The sequence below is a fragment of the Anabrus simplex genome, chromosome 2, assembly GCF_040414725.1.
Source record: "Anabrus simplex isolate iqAnaSimp1 chromosome 2, ASM4041472v1, whole genome shotgun sequence".
NCBI classification, from domain to species: Eukaryota; Metazoa; Arthropoda; class Insecta; order Orthoptera; family Tettigoniidae; genus Anabrus; species Anabrus simplex.
The window spans coordinates 877,646,893-877,660,834 of record NC_090266.1 but is presented as its reverse complement, the minus strand read 5'-3'; the positions used below and the strand labels follow the sequence as shown (position 1 = coordinate 877,660,834).

General features: G+C 37.5%; 1 protein-coding gene across 1 annotated transcript in view; it reads right to left on the bottom strand.

Moving 5' to 3' along the window:
• Positions 1 to 5,430, bottom strand: part of Cht6 (Chitinase 6) — a 526,853-nt gene extending 521,423 nt beyond the window's left edge. The window contains exon 1 of the mRNA XM_068226058.1: positions 5,302 to 5,430. The gene's annotated coding sequence lies outside the window, so the exon portion shown is untranslated. The remainder of the gene's footprint in view (positions 1 to 5,301) is intronic.
• Positions 5,431 to 13,942: the final 8,512 nt, after the last annotated feature.

Genomic DNA, 13,942 nt, shown 5'->3' with positions numbered 1-13,942 from the left:
AAGGTGTTCTTGTCTTTGGCATAATACACAGTTTTCAGTAATATGGGAAATACCTTTTAAATGGTCTAGCAGTGTTCGACCTGCTAACTTTCTCCTTCCTTGTCTCAGAGGAAGGTTGTCTGGGGCGCGCAGGAATGTTGTGTGGGGCCTGCCTCACGAAAGGGCAAGTGTATTCCCCTACCAAGCCTACCTTGCTTGAGCGATGAGCTAACGGATCCCCGTTAGAGCGGCACTTGTGCAATCATTGACATAGTGAGGCTCTGCTGCTTACAGCTTCATTCATTATTAAATATCTCTAGAGGTGCAATACCTAACCGCTTAACGATGAGGTCATATTGATGGGTATCTGTAACCGTTCATTCCTTAAGAAGAATGAAACACTCCAGTTATATTATGACTATTTTCGTCCTAGGTGTAAAATGTGCCCGAACATTCCCATTCCATATGACCCCATAATGATCGGCATTTTTGACTGGACCGTAACTTAACCTCAGTGTCTGAGCAACCAGAAACCTACACCTTTCAGCACTATTCTTGGAAATATTGAATGATGTCCTTATGTCTTTAAGAGCCAGACAACGGAGAAAAGTAACCAATGGAATTTATTTCTCCTTGTCGGGTCAGGGATAATAAGAAATGAGATTAGGCTACCGCGTCCTACATCGGCACTTTGTACTGCCATTCACATCTTCAACTGATGATTTCAAGAAGACGGAGTGTTGTTGAGGTTTATTATCAGGAAGAAATAGGAGTACCGGTATTCTACGACATCTGTCATCAGTTGCTCTGTCCACTATATGCGGTAGCTCGCGCATGTCGGTAAAGAAAGTATCCACGTCATAACAATTCAGACCATTGATCTGACCACATAGTTGCGACTGTGATAAGACGCTGGTCTCTATACAAACCAATTATCTAATCCCGAAATCAGATATCAAGAATCTTTCAGATATAAATACTACAGTCACTAACTCATATATTACACCTTAATATTTTCCCCCACCTCGTATCTCACAGCGTGGAAACTAGTACCGATTCACAACGTCAAAATATTAACCTAAAATGTCACATTATTACTCAGAACCAATTATCACTTGATTGAATTGGAAAAAACTATATTCACACTGACGATATTTCCGACCGTAATAGAACTGATAGGATCATCAGAAAATTCGCCTGTCACATCAACAGGGGAGGTTTCCTCCTGGGCGATCCTGTGCGCCACAGAGAATCTCTTGATAATTCTGAACATGTCTACCTAAAGAAATTTTTCAGTGACACCGTGAGAGATTTTAGGAGGAGACAGGATAGGCCAGCAGCCCTAATTATAATTTTTAGATTTATTAAAACACACCCAGTTGGAACCAGCTGTAATTCTAATAATAATTCGTTTCTCTAAAAGATGTTTACGATCGAGACGGTATAGTGCTGTATCGGAAATGGTTCGAGTCCCTCGGTGAGAGATACCGTTGAATGTCTTGTGAGTGATGGTATGGTGCAAGAAGGGTCAGTTTTGAAAACTCCGTCACTGTCTCCAGGACAGCAGCTGTTCAGCCTATAACCAACAAGGAAACTCAAGATAGGTGGATAGATAGATAGATGGATGGATGGATGGATGGCTTTATTGGCGTAGTTAAGGCAATTGGGCCTTCTCTTACACTCAACCAATTATCGTAAATAATACTAAATAAAGCACAGTTACTCTAAAACAATCAAATTTTTTTATAACTGAAATTAAATTCCACCCCAATGAGACATACATATTTACACGATTGTAAAATTAATCCTGCTGTACCTCTTAACGCTCTTTTAAATGACATTCTGACTGGTATTCTGATTATGATGTCGTCCAGTAAACGGTTCCATTCTCGTGCGGCAGACACAGAAAATACGTTATTATATATGGCAGTTCGATGGCGAGGAATGACGAGCAGGTTTGATGTTTGAGCCCTTGTATATTTGTTATGAACATTCGAAAAGTAACGGAAAGCGAAAAAGGGAAGACTGGGAAGATGTACTGTCCGCACACTTTATCTTGGTGCATTTACATCCTAGTGCTGAATCGGTCGACCTCGGCGATCTTCGAGATTCGTACTGGCAACCTTTGAAACACAAACTATGAATCGCTTAAGCATCGTTGTGCGACATCTGGCGTACACATTACGTACTCGTACTGTTGTTTACACATCAAAGCCAAAGTTTAGAATTCATGCTAGGAACAAGATTCGCATCGAGAGATATGTTTTATAATGTTATATAATGTGTATGTGACATAGTTGTTGGCTTAAGATGATAACGGTTTAGAAATTTCATATCGATCGATCATATTCTCGATTCAATTCAGATTTCATTTTCATTCAGTTGGCAGCACCAGGCAGCACTATCGATACCGGGACAGCTCCCTCCTTACTCCTCACCACCGTACACAAATGCATCAAGATAAAGTGTGCGGACAGTAGTAAGAATTCGGTGGAGGAGACACAAAATATGAAGGTTACAATGAATATAGAGTCGCGGATGGTATATGATGCAGAGAAGAGATACGAGGAAGCCAGTTTGGAAGAAGTACTTTGTTACCGTCAAAATGTGTAGGAATAATTATAAAATAATTCTCTTTAATTTAATTTAAACTTGATCTCTCCCACCGGAAGTTATAACTGTTCTGATTTTAATTCGGCCAGGTTAATTACAATCCTTCATATATCTGGGCCTCCGTAAGTTAGAATCCACCGTCCCCTACGGTCAGTAAGTGATGTAATACGGTTCAATTGTACATGCTTATTACTAATCGCACGTTACAGTTGGGCTAGAGTGCCTCCACAAGTAATGCCACAGGAAACATCTGCTGTAGGCTGCCCTGCTGGAGGTAGGGTATTTCTAGACAAAGCCTTCTAAGCTCTGAACCCAGCAAATATGTTCTCTGTGCGAAAAATAAAATGTGACTTTTACAGCCCTGTATTCAATGACAGTACCGAGCTCGATAGCTGCAGTCGCTTAAGTGCGGCAAGTATCCAGTATTCGGGAGATAGTGGGTTCGAACCACACTGTCGGCAACCCTGAAGATGGTTTTCCGTGGTTTCCCATTTTCACACCACGCAAATGCTGGGGCTGTACCTCAATTGAGGCCATGGCCGCTTCCTTCCATCTCCTAGCCCCTTCCTGTCCCATCGTCGCCATAAGACCTATCTGTGTCAGTGCGACGTAAAGCAACTTGTAATCAAAATTCAATGACAGTTTCCTGCCCTAATTCTGTACTATGTATCACGCAGTCAACATAGCGAGCGTTGCCGCCGTCAACATCAGGTTTCCGTGACATGGCTTGTACTTCATGATGACCACTTGAGTCAACTTTCAGTAAGATAGTTTGAAGCGCAGGGATGGCGCGGAGAGAGACACGTTTGGAGACTCCACTTCTTCGGTCGATACTCTAAAACCCTCCCCGAAAATAAACTCCAAATTCAGCATCATACTGAAACTGCCTGTGTTTTTAATCTCAGTATGAATTCGAAACTAGGCATGTGTTCGCACAATGGCTAGGAGCTAAACTTTACTTCTGGAATAGTTTTTTTTTTTTGCTAGTTGCTTTACGTCGCACCGACACAGATAGGTCTTATGGCGACGATAGGACAGGAAAGGGCTAGGAGTGGGAAGGAAGCGGCCGTGGCCTTAATTAAGGTACAGCCCCAGCATTCGCCTGGAGTGAAAATGGGAAACCACGGAAAACCATCTTCAGGGCTGCCGATAGTGGGGTTCGAACCTACTATCTCCCGAATACTGGATACTGGCCGCACTTAAGCGACTGCAGCTATCGAGCTCGGTCTGGAATAGTTATAAATCATTCGTGGAACATAAGAAAACGTTCTCCTTCGCACGATACTACATCGAGAGAGATCCTCATCACACTGAAAATGACAAATTTCAAAGGTAGTAAGCCGCTATGATCTTGATATGCTAAGGAAGAGGAGCCGTATTTTCCCATGCTTTCCTGCCCTGATGGGACATGCAATATAGGACATCTTTGACAACAGAAATCGTCGTTGGACCTAGAAAGACCGCTATGTGATTATATTTCTGCTTAGAACTGATCGGAAAGGTTCTGTCATCTAACGTTCAGTATTGCAAGAACTATATCAACGAATTTTCGGTCTGTGATACATGTTCTGCGGGTCAATACTTCTCCCCTCAACACTGGCATATAACGGTATTTCGAGACGCCACAACAAAATACTCTCACCTTATTTCAGTCTGCTCTGTATAGCATTATACACATCGTTCTTCGTGCTGAAGTTAGCCACGTTTCTAGTCTCAATGTACTGGTAGGTCCTAGTATTCCCCAGTTACGATTATGATGACTAACCATGCCCCAGAATGAATTAACAATACTGTACATTCAATCTCCGCAGTGATAATTGAAACTACTCTATATTCCGAACATTCTGGTATACTCCAAGCAAAAAGCAACAGTTCAGTGAATAGATTCTATCTTAAATTGACTGCAGTTTCGCTCTCAGTACACGCTCCAAAAACTACCCGAGGCAATTCAGTTTCCCTTTCAATTCCAAGAGAGAAACTAGGCCAGATTCTAACGTCGTTACTAATCAGCTTCGTACACGATAAAAATATTTCGTACTTTATCTGCTCCTTTCCCAAACGAGTTGCATACCAATATTAGTGTTACCAAGTTTGTTTCAGCCATTTTATGACCATATATACCTGATGGAGTGCTTTAGTCTCTTACATTCGAAGGAAGAAGCTAAGAGTTTTAATAATATTCTGTCGAGCATGTATATGGAAAAAAGCTATAGAAATTACAAGAGGAGGAATTTTACTAACTTTCTGTTGATAAGCGGCATTCAAATTTGTAGAGAAGACTTCCCAATCTAATTACGGAAGCTCGCATACTTCGGTGGGTTTGCAGAGAAGGCGCGCATATGAATTGTTGCAGTTAAGATCAATGTGGCTATTTACAGAGATGTCACGGAACACAACGACTGCCTTGCATTTCAATTCTTTCATTTATATAAATATATATAAAATTTGATTTATAACTTTTCAGGGCAATCTTTCCTTTTCTAATCGTAAACTTTAAATGTTAAGTATATGGAACTGGATTTTACTTAAGGGAGCCCATCGGCCGGTCTTCCAAGCAAAGTTATAGACTAATCCGTGGGTTCCCTGATCCAAACAGTTCCCATAACGAAGTAATACAATGAGTTAAGTTGAGCAAGGCACTCCGCTGTTGCAGAAAGTAAAAGTTAACGCTGATCTTTCGCCCCATTAAGTTTTCTGTCTGCTCCTTACCTTGGCTGTTCCGTAGGTTCTTGTAGGGCGCCGTGAAGATCTCTCCCGCAAACACTTCCTTTTCACTAGTGTCTTACCGTATTTCACTCGTGTCTGACAAGAACTGTCACATTCTAAGACCGAACCCGTGGTGATATGAACGGTCGTTGGCTAGGCACTGGCGAGGCGATTTCCAAGCCGCTGTGGGCTTGGCGGGGCAGGGAGGGAGGGGATGCACGAGAGAAATCGAGGGGAATTCATTGTTGGGTACTTATTGTGGAGGGGATGAGCTACAATTCCTTGACATTCTCGCAAGCATGAACAAGTGCAGTTAAAAACCTCCCGCTATCACGTTCTACAATAATGGCTGAAGAAATGTATACGTATATCGCGGATAATACGTACCGTATAATCTTATTTTTACTTGATGTTTCGATACTAAGAAGCTATTTACAGAACAGAAATAAATGTATATATAATCTTATTGTAGAATCCGTCGTTGACGGGTTACTTCTTGCAAAGCCATCCAGCGGAGATGAGGCAGCAGAAAAGACAGAACGCATCTCAGCTAACAATAGTCAGTGAGTGCGCTGTTACTGGTGGTAAGTTTTCGGGGCTGGGGCCATTGTGTATCATCTGCTACCTCCAGCAAGACGGAGCCTATGATTTCAACCATCCCCTCGCCCCACACTTATAATTCCTCATCCTTTGAGTGATTGTTCATTCACGTTTTTCTTCTCACGTGGTCATTATCTTCCTGAATAACAAGGCCTAGTGTCCATGAGGTTTATTTATCTATCCCATTAAGGGGGTGAAAAAGGGGGGGGGGAATTGTTTGAATACCTTTATGAGGATACTTATATCTCAAAAACTGAAGATGTTACAGACATGAAAATTGGTATTTGGAATCTCCTTTAAAAATGAAGAAACACGTATTTTTTGTTTTTGAAAAATCCAATAAATAGGGGGTGAAAGGGAGTGACAAATGGGGTGGAATTTTAAAAAAATATTTAGGCCTTCAATATATCTCAGACACTTAACATGTTACAGATTAAAAAATGGTACTTGGAATCTCCTGTAAAAGTAAAGAGACATAGATAATTTTTTCGGAAAATCCACTTAAGGGGAACTAAAAAGGGGGTGGATTTTTAGAATGAGCATATTTAAAGTATATCTCAAACACTTAACATGTTACAGAAGTGAAAATTGGTATCTTTAATCACTTTCAAAAATAAGAAACACGTATTTTTTATTTTCGGAAAAACCACTTAGGGGAGGGTAGAAAGGACTGAAAAGCGGGTTGAATTATTTTATTAGGATACTTATATCTCAAAAACTGAAGACGTTACAGACGTAAAAAATAAAGCAATGCATATTTTTTTGTTTTATAAAAATCCAGTTAGGCGGGGGTGAAAATTGAAAACGTAGTTAATTTATTTGTATGAGTCTACTTATATCTCAAAAACTAAAGATGTTGCAGACATGAAAATTGGTCTTTGGTATCCAGTCCTCTTTAAAAATAAAATAACACATAATCCTTTGATTTCGGAAAATCTAATTAAGGGGGTGAAAGAATTGACAATTTTATTTAATTATTTGTATGAGGATACTTACCCGTATATCTTACGAGAACTAATGTTGATACAGACGTGAAAATTGGTATTTGGAATCTCCTTTAAAATAAAGAAACGCGCATTTTAGGGGGAGAATAAACTAGGGGGGAGGGGATGAATAGGTATCGAATTCCTTTTATGAGGACACATATCTCAAAAAACTGAAGATGTTACAGTCATGATAATTGGTGTTTAGAAGATCCTTTATAAATAAACACGCATTTTTTGTTTTCGGAAAATTCACATAAGGAGGGAGGGTGAAAGGAAGTGAAAAATTGAATTCTTTTTATGTGGATGCTTATATCTCAAAAACCGATGGTTACAGATGTGAAAATTGGTGTTTGGAATCTTCTTTAAAAATAAAGAAACACGCATTTTTGGGGAATCAACTTAACGAGGGTGGGTTGAAAAAGGAGTTGAATTATTTTTGTAAGGATTCTTATATCTAAATAAGATGTTACAGACGTGAAAATTGGTATTTTGAATCTCCTTTAAAAATAAAGAAACACATCTTTTGTTTTGTTTTCGAAAATCCACTTATATCTCTAAAAGCTAAAGATGTCACAGACATGAAACTTGGTATTTGGAATCTCCTTTAAAAATAAATACGTATTCTTTTGTTTTCGGAAAATCGACTTGGGGGAGGGGTGAAAATAAGTAAATAAGGAGTTGAATTCTGTTTGAGAGGATACTTATATCTCAGAAACTAAAGATGTTACAGACGTGGAAGTTGGTATTTTGAATCTCCTTTAAAAATAAAGACACACATATTTCTTGTTTTCGGAAAGTCCACACAAAGGGAGAGGGGGTGAAAAAAGGGAAAAAGAAGTTGAATTCATTTTATGAGGTTACTTACAGTATATCTCAAAAACTGAAGATGTTACAGACGTAAAAGTTGGTACAGTATTTTGAATCCTCTTGAAAAGTAAAGAAACACGCACCTTTTTGTTTTCGGAAAATACACTTAAGGGGTTGAAAAGAATTTAAAAAGTGGGTGAATTTTGAAAATGAGTACCGGTATATCTACAGTACATGTCAAAAACTTAACATGTTACAGACATGAAACTTGGCATTTGTAAAGTCGTTTAAAAATACAGGAACACGCACCTTTCGTTTTCGGAAAAAGCACTTAACGGGGGTGAAAAGAAGTGAAAAAAGAAGGGAATAATTTTTAATGAGGATGCTTATATCTCACAAACTGATGATGTTGCAGACGCGAAAATTAGTATTAGGATTCTCCTATAAAAGTAAAGGAACATGTATTTCTTTATGTTTTCGGAGAATGGGAAGGACTGATAAAGGGATTGAATTCTTTTTATGGGGATTCTTATAGCCTATCTCAAAAATTGAAAATGTTACGACGTGGAGATAGATATTTGGAATCTTCTTTAAAAGTAAACTCTTTTCGATATGAGAGAAGACTGTTTCTCATATGTACAGTTCTATGTTGCATGGTCATCTTAGGCCCAAAAATCAATAACACAAACGTGGTTTACAAACAGTTTCCGGGGTAAATGAAACTCAATTTGTCGGTGAATGTTTATACTTTAATGTCTTAGTACAGTACCGAGGAACGATTACTCTTATTATTTTACGAAATCCACGCGAGCGAAGCCACGGGTAACTGCTAGTCTATATTTATAAAATAACATGTCATGACTGACTGACTGACTCATCATGGACTTAAAGAAATGAAATTTTGGGAATACATTTATATTACAGTGTAGGTGCTCACTAAGGAAGGAATTTTGGATATTCCTTCGGTAAGAGGGTAATAAGTGTGAAATTTAAAAGTTAGTATATCTATATCTCGAAAATTTAACAGTTTACAGACGTAAAAATTGTCATTTGGAAACTCCTTCAAAAATTAAAAATCATGTATTTTTTTTGTTTTCGGATAATACCCTTAAGAGGGGTGAAAAAAGGTGAAAAAGTGGTTGAAAACCTTTTATGTCGATACTTATATTTCAAAAACTGAAGATGTTACAGACATGAAAATTGGTATTTGGAATCTCATTTAAAAATGAAGAAACACGTATTCTTTTGTAAAATCTACTTAAGGGTGAAGGACTGATAAAGGTATTGAATTCTTTTTATGGGAATTCTTATAGCCTATCTCAAAAACTGAAAATGTTACGACATGGAGATAGATATTTGGAATCTTCTTTAAAAGTAAACTTTTTTCGATATGAGAGAAGATTGTTTCTCATATGTACAGTTCTATGTTGGATGGTCATCTTAGGCCCAAAAATCAATAACACAAACGCGAGAAAAGGGGGTGAATTACAAAAACGAGTATATCTACAGTATATCTAAAAAGGTTACATATTTCAGGCATGAAAATTTGTATTTAGAATCTCCTGTAAAGAAACACGCATAATTTGCTTTAGGAAAATACACTTAAGGGGAAGAGAAAGGGGAGTGAATTTTTAAAGGGAGCATATCTAGAGTATGTATCAAAAACTTAACATGTTACAGACGTGAACATGTGTATTTGGAATATCCTTTAAAAATAAATCAAGTACCTTTTGTTTTCGGAAAAACCTTAAATGGGGATAAAAAGGAATGATAAAAGAGTCAAACGTCTTTTATTAGGATACTGATATCTCAAAATCTGAATATAATATAGACGTGAAAATTGATATTTGGAATCTCCTTCGAAAATGAAGAATTCTTTTTATGGGGATACTTATATCTCAAAAACTGAAAATGTTACAGTCGTGAAAAATGGTGTTTTAAATCTCCTTTATAAACAAAGAAACACGTGCTTTGTCTTCAGAAAGACCACTTAAGCGGGGGGAGGGGGAAGAATGACTTGAATTATTTTCGTCAGGATACTTATATATCAAAAACTGAAGATGTTACAATCGTGAAAATGGGTATTTGAAATCTCCTTTATAAACAAAGAAACACCCACATTTTTGTTTTCAGAAAATCCACTTAAGGGTGGGGTCCGGTGAAAGGAAGTGGAAGATTGAATTCCATCTTACATCTCAAAAGTGGAAGGTTACTGACGTGAAAATTGGTATTTTGAATATCCTTTGGAAATAAAGAAACACACATTCTTTTGTTTACGGAATATCCACTTACGGGGTGGGTAAAAGAAGTGAAAATGAATTTTAAAAATTCATGAGAATACTTATATCTCAAAAACTAAATATGTTACAGAAGTGAAAATTGGTATTTGTAATCTCCTTTAGAAATAAAGAAACACAGAACAATAAACCCGTAAGGGGTTTTGACTGGGGATTGGTGTGAGGCCCGATGACAAAAATATCCATTCCTTTGAAATCGATTGACACACGAGGTTGAATTTTCACATGGTGGTTACTCCTCAATGTCTTAGATTTTAAATAAGAAGTCATCTTCAAACAATTCACCCCTAAGGAGTTTTGACTGGGGAGGGTTTATGCCCGATGACAAATATATTTATGTCTCTGAAACCGTTTGACATAAGAGGTTGAAATTTCTCATGATTGTTGCTCCTTTATATCTTAGATTAAGAAGTGGTCTTGATACAATATATTCCTAAGGGTTTTTGACCGGGGTTGGGGACCTGATGATAAAATACTAATTTATTTGAAGCCGCTTGACGTACGAGGTTGAAACTTCACATGATGATTGCTCCTGTATGCCTTACATTTTAACTAAAGACTGGCCTTAAAATAACACTCCCTTACCGGGTTTTAACTGACGGAGGGAAGGGGTGGGGTAGTCCTGATGCCATAAATATTCATTTCTCTGAAATCGTTTGACATAAGAGGTTAAACTTCCTCGTGATGGTTTCTAGTATACGTTTTAGATGCTAAATAATACAGGTCTTGAAACAACACACCCGTAAGGGATTTTGGCTTGAGGGGGGGGGGGGGTGTACGAAGACTCACGGATGTCATAGGTGTCAATTATGACATAATTCAAAATACTTCAAGTATATAATTATTGGGACATTGTAGAAGTTGAAGTTATAAAACTAAGTCTTCACAACAGCTAAGGTACTGAACCGAATTTCCTTTTTCGCATCTTTATTGCCAAAAATGTTAATTTATAAAACTAAGGGGTTTAATTGAAATAATCTTAATCTTAGTACACAACTGGGGGAACCTACGTATTCTTGCACACGTTGAATGTCTAAGTTTTAAAGATTTAATCCTCTCAAATTACTAATCAAATTCCACAAGCTTAATACGTATACTAGGCCTAAGTAATAATGGAGGTTAAACCAAACCAAACCCCATGGCACCACAGCCCTTGAAGGGCCTTGGCCTACCAAGCGACCGCTGCTCAGCCCGAAGGCCTGCAGATTACGAGGTGTCGTGTGGTCAGCACGACGAACCCTCTCGGCCGTTATTCTTGGCTTTCTAGACCGGAATAATGGAGGTTTCTTCTCGATTTTTATTAGAGATCGGTGCTGCCCTCTATAAACATGAAATTCTGTTTTAGATTTTAAATAAACAAATACAATAAAATACACCCCTAGGGGTTTTTTACTGCGGGGTGAGGAATGATGACAAAAATATGCATTTATATGAAACTATTTGAATTGTGAAGTTCACATTTAATATGCTATCCTAGGTGTTAAATAACAGAAGGATTCAAACTAATTACCCCTCAGAGAGTTAAATGGAGATTAAGATCTGGAAACATATATTCCTTCCTTCCCCCCAAACGATTTAATATACGAAGACAACGTTCCAAATAACGGTATAGCGTATATTTTAAATCCTACGTGTGAAAAAGTAAATAATTTTAAACGTTCCACCCTTAATGTGTTAAAATGGGTTTAGCTCCGGAAACGAAATTATTCATCACTCCAAAATTGCTTGACGTACAAAGTTGTAATTTTACGAGAAGGTTCTACTTTTATGTCCTAGGTGTAAAATATCGTATACTTAAAAATATTTCTCTCCTAAGCGGTTTGGATAGTGGTTGACTCTCAAAAACACAATATCCATATTTCCGAAACCGTTTGAGGCACGAACTTGAAATTTTACTAAAGGGTGGTCTTCTATATCCTAGATGTTAATAAATATTTTAAACCATTCACCCCCTAAAAGAGAATTCATTCCTCTACTACTGTTCGACGTAGAAAATAAAAATTTCACAGGTTGGTCGCTCTTACGTCCTAGATATTAAAGACAGGATTTAAACCATTCCAATTCTTCTGTACGGGTTTCAAAATGAGTGTTAGTTCAGAAAATAAATAATCATTCCCACAAAGCCGTTTGACGTACGAATTGAGGATGTATTTTACAGGCTCAAACAAACGTGTACTCTCCAAAATGTAAAACTTTGACTAATAACTTTCAGTTTAAAACCGTAGCGAAGCACGGGTATTTTGCTCTCTCTATCTATATAAAATAACATGTCCTGACTGACTGACTGACTGACTGACTGACTGACTGACTGACTGACTGACTGACTGACTGACTGACTGACTGACTGACTGACTGACTGACTGACTGACTGACTGATTCACCATCGCCGAGCCAAAACTACTGGACATAAAGAAATGAAATTTTGAGAATACATTTATATTAGGATGTAGGTGCTCACTTAGGAAGGATTTTCGGGTATTCCGTCGCTAAGGGGGTGAAAAGGGGGTGAAGTTTTTTAATGTGGATATCTATATCTCAAGTACTTAAACGTTTAGAGACGTAAAAGTTGGTATTTGGAATCACCTTTAAAAGAAAGAAACACGTGTTTCTTTGTTTTCGCAAAACCCCATTAACAGGGATGAAAAAAGGAAGAAAATTGGTTGAATACCTTTTATTAGGATACCTATATTTCCAAAACTGAAGATGTTACATACATAAAAATTGGTATTTGGAATCTCCTTTCAAAATAAAGAAACACGGAGTTTTTTGTTTTTGAAAATTCTAATGGATAGGGGTGAACGGGAGTGACAAACGGGGTGGAATTTAAAAAAAATATATCTAGGCCTACAATATATCTCAGACACTTAACATGTTATAGAGTTGAAAGGTGGTACTTGGAATCTCCTGTAAAAGTAAAGAAACATAGATAATTTGTTTTCGGAAAGTCCACTTAAGGGAAACTGAAAAAGGGGGTGACTTCTTAAAATGGACTTATCTACAGAACATCTCAAAAACTTAACATGTTAAAGTTGTGAAAATCGATATTTTTTAAAAATAAAGAAACATGTATTTTTGTTTTCCGAAGAAACCGCATAGGGGGGGGGGGGTAAAAAGGACTGAAAAGGGGGTTGATTTTTTTATTTGGGTAGTGATATCTCAAAAACTGAAGATGTTACAGACGTGAAAATTGGTATTTGGAGTCTTCTTTAAAAATAAATAATTACGTAGTTATTTTTCCCGGGAAATCGACTTAAGGGGATGAGAGAATTGAATTATTTGTATGAGTGTACTTATATCTAAACAAATCTAAAGATATTGATGAGATGCTTGTTGTTTAAAGGGGCCTAACATCGAAGGTCATCGGCCCAAGCTAAAGATATTACTGACGTTAAAACAGGTAAGTGGAATATCTTTGAAAAAAATAAAGAATCACGTATTTTTGTGTGAAAATCAACTTGGGAAGGGGGGGGGGGAGGTGTTGAAATATTTTTGTGAGGATAAATATGTCTCAAAACCTGATAAATGGTATTTGGAAGTCCTTTATAAATAAAGACACATGTATTTTTTTGTTTTCGGAAAATTCACTTAAGGGGGGAATGTGAAAGAAAGTGAAAAACGTTGAGTTATTTTTATGGAGAAAGCTCATAAATGGAAGGTTACAGACGTGAAAATTTGTATTTGGAATCTCCTTTAAAAAATAAACACGTATTTTTGAGGGGGAATGAAGTTAACGGGTGGGGGCTGGGGTGAAAAATGAATTGTATTCTTTTTATGAGGATACCTATATCTAAAAAACTGAAGATGTTACAGACGTGAAAATGGTATTTGGAATTCCCTTTAAAAATAAAGAGAACAGCCATTTTTAGTGGGGGGTTAGGGGTGGTTATCAAATTAACGGGCGAGGTTGAGGGCGGCTGAAAAAAGTTCAATTCTTTTTTGAGGATACTTACATCT